The sequence below is a fragment of the Sus scrofa genome, chromosome 10 (assembly GCF_054392235.1).
Source record: "Sus scrofa isolate SSC_HxYL_T2T_F1_AM1 chromosome 10, Sscrofa_HxYL_maternal_Yorkshire_Landrace_v2.0, whole genome shotgun sequence".
NCBI lineage: Eukaryota > Metazoa > Chordata > Mammalia > Artiodactyla > Suidae > Sus > Sus scrofa.
In genome coordinates, this window is record NC_139392.1 from 36,827,012 (window position 1) to 36,834,621 (window position 7,610).

Consider the following 7,610-nt stretch of genomic DNA (forward strand, 5'->3'; position numbering starts at 1 on the left):
CCCAGCACCGCTTATTGAACCAGCCGTCCTTTCTCCATTGTCTTTTCTTGCCTCCTTTGTCATAGATGAGTTGGCTAGAAGTGCATGGGTTTAATTCTGGGCCTTCTATCCTGCTCCACTGATCTCTATGTCTGTCTTTGTGCCAGTGCCATATGGTTTAATGATTGTTACTTTGTAGTATAGTCTGAAGTCCAGGAGCCTGATTCCTCCAGCTCCATTTTTCTTTTTCAGGAAGTCTTTGGCTCTTCTGGTTCTGTTGTGCTTCCAAACAAACTTTAAACTATTTTGTTTGAGTTCTGCGAAAAATGTCCTTGGTAATTTGATAGGGATTGCCTTGAATCTGTAGATTGCCTTAAGTAGTATAGTCACTTTCATAATATAAACTGTTCCAATCCATGAGCATGGTATATCTTTCCATCTATTTGTGTCATCTTTGATTTCTTTCATCAGTGTCTTATAGTTTTCAGAATACAGGTCTTTCGTTTCTTTAGGTAGGTTTACTCCTAGGTATTTGATTCTTTTGGATGTGATGGTAAATGGGATTGCTTCCCTAATTTCCTTTTCTGCTCTTTGATTGTTAGTGTATAGAAATGCCATCAATTTCTGTGAATTTATTTTGCATCCTGAGACATTGCAAAATTCATGGATGAGCTCTAACATTTTTCTGGTAGAGTCTTTAGGATTCTCTAGGTATAGTATCATGTCATCTGCAAATAGTGATACTTTTACTTCTTCCTTTCCAAGTTGGATTCCTTTTATTTCTTTTACTTCTCTGATTGCCATGGCTAGGACTTCCAAAACTGTGTTGAAGAGTATTGGTAAGAGTGGACCTCCTTGTCTTGTTCCTGATCTCAGTGGGAATTCTTTTGCTTTTCACCATTGAGCATGATGTTCGTTGTGGATTTGTCATACATGGCCTTTATCATGTTGAGGTAGGTTCCCTCTATGCTGTCCTTCTGAAGGGTTTTTGTCAGAAATGGGTGTTGGATTTTGTCAAAGGCTTTTTCTGCATCTATTGAGATGATCATGTGGTTTTTATTCTTCAGTTTGATAATGTGGTGTATCACACTGATGGATTTATGGATATTGAAGAACTCTTGCATCCATGGGAGAAATCCCACTTGATCATGATGTACAATCCTGTTAAGATATTCTTGGATGCAGTTTGATAGTATTTTGTTGAGGATTTTTGCATCGATGTTGATCAGTGAAATTGGCCTGTAGGTTTATTTTTGTGTGGTATCTTTTCTGGTTTTGGTATCAGGGTAATGGTGGCCTCATGGAATGGCTTTGGGAGTATCCCTTCCTCTGCAATTTTTTAGAATAGTCTCAGAAGGATATATGTTATATCTTCTCCAAATGTGTGATAGAATTTGCATGTGAAGCCATCTGGTCCTGGACTTTTGTTTGTTGGAAGTTTTTAAATCACAGTTTCAAGTTCAGTTCTTGTGTTTGGTCTATTCATCTTTACTATTTCATCTTGGTTTAGTCTTGGAAGATTGTACCTTTCTAAGAATTTGTCTATTTATTCTAGGTTTTCCATTTTATTGGCATATAGTTGCATATAGTAGTCTCTTATGATCCTTTGTATTTCTGTGATGTCCATTGTTATTTCTCCTTTTTCATTTCTAATTTTATTGATTTGAGTCTTCTCTCACTTTTTCTTGATATGTCTGACTAAGGTTTAATCAATTTTGTTTATCTTTTCTAAGAACCAGCTTTTCATTTCATTGATCTTTTCTATGGTTTTCTGCATTTTGATTTCATTGATTTCTCCTCTGATTGTTATGATTTCCTTCCTTGTACTAACTTTAGGTCTTCTCCATTCTTCTCTCTTGAGCTGCTTTAGATGTAAAGTTAGCTTTTTTATTTGAAATTTTTCTTATTTCCTGAGGTGGGCCTCTATTGCTATAAACTTTCCTCATAGAACAGCTTTTGCTGCATCCCATAGGTTTTGGAGTGTCTTATTTTTTGTTGTTATTTGCCTCTAAGTATTTTTTAAATTCCTCTTTGATTTCTTCAGTGATTCATTGGTTGATTAGTAGCATGTTGTTGAGTCTCCACGTGTTTGTGTTTTTTTTTTTTTTTTGCAATTTTTTCACGTTGTTTACTTCTAATTGTATAGTGTTGTGTTCAGAAAAGATGCTTGAGGAAATTTCAATTTTCTTAAAGTTACCAAGGTTGGATTTGTAGCCCAGGATGTGATCAGTCTTAGAGAATGTTACATGTCTACTTGAGAAGAATGTGTATTCTGTTCCTTTTGGATGGAATGTCCTATAAATATCTATTAAGTCCATCTTGTTTAATGCATCATTCAGGGTCTGTGTTTCCTTATTGATTTTCTGTCTGGTTGATCTGTCCATTGCTGTAAGTGGGGTGTTAATTCCCCGACTATGATTGTGTTATTGTTGATTTCACATTTTAAGGTTGTTAGTAGTTGCCTTATGTATTGTGGTGAAACTGTGTTGGCTGCGTAGATATTTAAAATTGTAATATCATCCTCTTGGATTAATCCTTTGATCATTATGTAATGTCCTTCTTTGTCCCTTAAAATATTCTTCATTTTAAAGTCTATTTTGTCTGATATGAGTATTGCTACTCCAGCTTTCTTTTGATTACCATTTGCATGAAATGTTTTTTTCCATCCTCTCACTTTCAGTTTGCATGTGCCCCTAGAAGTGAAGTGGGTTTCTTGAAGACAGCATATATATGGATCTTGTTTTTGTATCCATTCAGCCAGTCTGTGTCTCTTGGTTGGAACGTTGACTCCATTCACATTTAAGGTAATTATGGATATGTATGTTCTTATTGCCATTTTATTAATTGCTTTGTAGTTGTTTTTGTGCTCTTTTTACTTTCCTTCTTCTCTTGTTTTCTACTCTTGTGGTTTGATGACAATCTTTAGTGTTGTATTTGAGTTGATTTTTCCTGTTTGTTTGTGCTTCAATTGTAGATTTTTTTGTTTGCTGTTATTCGGAAGTTTTATTATATATATATATATATATATATGTATATATATATATATAAATTTTGATTATATATATATATATGATTGTTTTAAGTTGTTGCTCTCTTACTTGCAAATTCAACTCCAGTGTCCTTCATTTTTACCCACCTTTTCTCATGATTTCTGATATGGTGGCATAATTGTGCATGGATGTTTTCATACCTTTACTGTATATATTCCTTTACTTGTGATCTGTGTCATTTGTGGTAATTTTGTTTCCTGTTGTGACCTTTTCTTTTCTGCCTAGGGAAGCTACTTTATTATTTGTTGTAAGGCTGGTTTAGTGTTGCTGAATTCTCTCAGCTTTTGCTTGTCTGTGAAGGTTTTGATTTTTCCTTCAAATCTGAATGAGAGCCTTGCTGGGTAAAGTAATCTTGGTTAGAGTTTTTTTCCTTTCATCGCATTAAGTATATCATGCCACTCCCTTCTGACCTTCAGAGTTTCTGCTGAAAAATCTGCCAATATCCTTATCGGATTTCCCTTGTATGTTATTTATTTCTTTTCCCTAGCTGCTTTCAAGATTTTCTCTTTGTCTTTAATTTTGGTCAGTTTGATTAATATGTTTCTCAGTGTATTATTCCTTGGATCTATTTTATATGGTACTCATTGTGCTTCCTGGATTTGAGTGAGTGGTTCCTTTTCCATGTGAGGGAAGTTTATGGCTATTATCTCTTGGAATATTTTTTCTGTACCCTTCTCTCTCTCTTTTCCTTCTGGCACTACTATAATATGGATGTTGGTGCATTTAATGTTGTCCCAGAGTTCTCTGAGACTCTCTTCATTTGTTTTTTATCTTTTATCTCTTTTCTGTTCTGCATTCATAATTTCCATTAATCTGTACTCCACCTTGTTTATTCATTCTTCTGTCTCCTGTATTCTGCCTTTAGCCACTTCTTATGAATTTTTTATTTCAGTTATTGTATTTTGCATCTCTTCTCATTTAGGTTTTATCCTGTATGACTTTGCTCAGTATTTCCTGTGAGTTATCCATCTTTGCCTCAAATTTATTTCCAATGTCTTGCATCATCTTCAGCATCAACAGTCTAAAGTCTTTTTCCTGGAGTCTGAGAATCTACTGATCACTTAGCTAATTTTCTGTTTTTTTTTCTTTCTCCCTCATCTGAGTTATAGTTCTCTGTCTTTTTATTTTTATAGGTTTTTAGTGTGGTGACTTTTTTCCAGATAATAGAGTTTTAGCCTCTCTTACTTCTGGTGTCTGCCCCCTTGTCCAGCAATTGTTTTCTATAGTGTCAAATGATACATAACATAAAATTTATCACTGTAACTTTTTGAAGAATACAGTTCAGTGACATTAAGTATGTTCACAGGGTTGTATGAGCTTCATCCATCTCCAGAATTTTATCCTCACAAACTTACACTCTGCCCTTGCAAAACACTCATTCATCCTCATTCCTTAAACCCCCAAGCCTACTTTCTGTCTTGGTGAATTTGATGACTCTAGGTCCTCAGATAAGTGGAATCACATATCATTTTCCCTTTTTTGATGGTCTTATTACACTTAGCATCAAGGTTCATCCTCATAGCCTATGTCATAATTCCTTTCTTTTTATGGCCGTGTTATATTCCACTGTATGAATGGGCCACGCTGTGCTTATTCAATCATCCTTTGAGGGATGCTTGGGTCGTTTTTTTTTAATCTTATGACTTTTTTTATCTTTGACCATACCCACAGCATGTGGTAGTTCCTGGGCCAGGAATTCAATCTGAGCTGCAGCTGTGGGCCTACACCACAGCTGTAGCAACACCAGATCCTTAACCCACTGTGCCAGGTGGGGGATTGAACCTGAACACCTTCTGTGACCTGAGATGCTGCAGCTGGGTTATTAATCCATTGCATCACAGCAGAAACTCCCGTTTCTAAATTTAGCTATTGTGTTGTGCTGCTATGAATACATGTGTACAAATATCTCTTCCTGACCCTGATTCCAGTTCATTGTGGACACAGCCAGCAGGATTGCTGGACCATATGGTAATTCTACCTTTTTTTTTTTTTTTTTTTTAGGAAATGCCATACTGTCCTTTGTAGTGGCTGTACCATTTACATTCCCACCTAGAGTGTTTGAGAGTTCTCATTTTCTAATTCCTCATTTTCACCAGCATTTGTCATTTCTGGGGATGGGGGTGGAGTGCATGTCTGTGTTTGTGTGTGTGTGTGTGTGTATGTTTTAAAATAACAGCCATCCTAATTGGTGTGTAGTGGATTAAGGATTTTTTTATACATCATCTACTTTAATTGTCACCACAGAACTATGTGGCCTAAAAAATTGTACTGCTACTTTACAGATTAGGAAACTGAGGGCCAAAGAGCCAAGTTACTAATCCAGAATGATGTAAATAATAAATGGTAGAGACAGGATTCAGGCCCAGGTCTCTGACTCCATAAACCATGTGGTTGGTACTAAGATGCAGAATCTATAAGTATCCAGGGCCAAGAGATGCTGGGAGAGCACTAGATGCCAGTGGTCCAACTCTTGCTGGGTGCCAGGTAGCAGGGCTGTAATTCAGCATTGGTGGGGGCCCCTTGAGAGGAACACCCCCAACAGAAGCTGCAGCCTACATTTTCCATGTTGTTTCAGTTGGTGAAGGCCATCCAAGAGATGGGATATAGCAGGTTGACATTCATTTAATTTTTCTGAACTTCATTTCCAATGAACCAGTCTTCTTTTTCTATTCCCACCAAAGGGTTCTGAAAGACATGAGGCAGCATAGATCAGCTCTCAGGAGTCACCCACCTTGCTTGGCTCCATGACAGACAGGGAGCCCAGATACACTGCTGGGGGATGGTTCTGTGCAGAGAGCTGAGAAAATGCAGGGACTTGAAAAAAGGACCTTGACTGATGGCAGTAAAACCTCAAGGCAGGTTGCTAACCAAGGAAGGGAGCTCACCTGAATGGTACAAGCCAAAGGTGGGCTTCTGATCAGGATAAAAGCCTGCCTGAATGATGCATTCCAAAGGTGGTCTTCTGGTCAGGATGAAAGCCTGCCTGCATGGTACAATCCAAGGGCAGGCCTCAGTTTACACAGCTCTCATTTTGACGTTTATGGGGAAGAATTGGGGCTTTCCTGGGAAAACAATTTTCAGTTTTGCATTGGAGAACATGGATTGTTTCTCAGGTGACCTAGTCTTTCCTGCTATTTTATTTGTTATTCAGTTTTCCTCAGTCTTTCCTAATTATTTACTTATTATTCTTATTTTCCATTCTTATTTTCCTGGGGTGATTTGTGATTTAACAAAATTACAACAATAATATAATAAGAATTTCATCCTGAAGAACATTCCTCTATTTAAATCCAACTTACTTAAAACATAGTGTTTATCTGCTAACTAGTTATACAGTAAACTTTAGAATTAGGATTTTAATGAAGTTCATAGAAGTTAGACACATATTATCCATAAAACCTAGCTATGAGTTTTGTCCTTGATTTTAAAAGCTTTTAAGTGATAGCTAGTTTAGATAAGTTGGTTTATATTTACTTAACACTGTCTCCCTGCCGTAATGCTTTAAAGATAAGCACCAGCCTAAAAACAAGATTTGTGAATGCCAAATTCTTGTGTCTGTGAACTCTTCAAATTGTAAAGACTGGCTGGCCATGGGATGATTTGTACTGAGTCTCCTCCTTTCCACATGATGTATTGTACCAGATTGCCCTTAAATTGTACTCACTAAGTTTAGTTAAGATAAAGATCTTAAAATATGAAGTAGAAGTTAACCAATGTACTTTTAACACTGTGATGTAGTCTGTACTGAGAAACTGTCTATGTAAACAACCACTTATGCCAATAAAATTTGAGCAGTCCAGTGCCGTGAAAGAAGGGACAAAGAGGCTGTCTCCATATGTATATTCGCTGATGCATGTCCCTCTCCTATCGGGAAAAAGTGTACACTCCCTGGCCACGAGAGCAGCTCTGGGTTACAGGACGACCATCAATGGGCTTCCAGACCAGGGCACTATTTCAAATGCCACTAAGAGGTCTCAGCAAATGTCCTATAAGGAATACATGCCCCTGAGGAACCATGGCTGGGATACTCATCTTGGCCACTTTATAGATAAGGCCACTAAGGGGACAAAGGTGGGAGAGGAAACATTGTGGGGAGCACGGTTTTATGTTTGCTTTGGAAAGTGAGTGGGGAAAGAGTGCAATTTAATTTAATTTCTGTTATTTTTACAGGAAGATAAGCCTATCCACTTTCATGAGAATTAAGCTATTCATTCTATCATGCAGAAAGTATATGGAATTGGCCTGTATTAATCTGGGTCCACAAAGAGCAGGCACCAAGAGGGAGTAAAGGTGTGTGACCTGGAGATTGGAAGCTGCCATCTGCCTCTACATGGACTGAGTCTTGAGCTGCTGTAGCTGCTGACCCTCAACACCCCTGAAAGGAGTGGAAATCAGGAGTGTGGTGTGCTGTGCTCTGGGAAAACTGGCAGAACAGGCCTTCAGATGGTTAGATATTGTCATAAGATTTTTCAAGCCCAATCCTTTCATCTCCTTATATCTAGAAAAATCACAAAAGTCCTTCATGGTGACTTCTACTCTTCATGACTAGTGGTGACATTCATGAGAGTAGCAGCAGCCTTC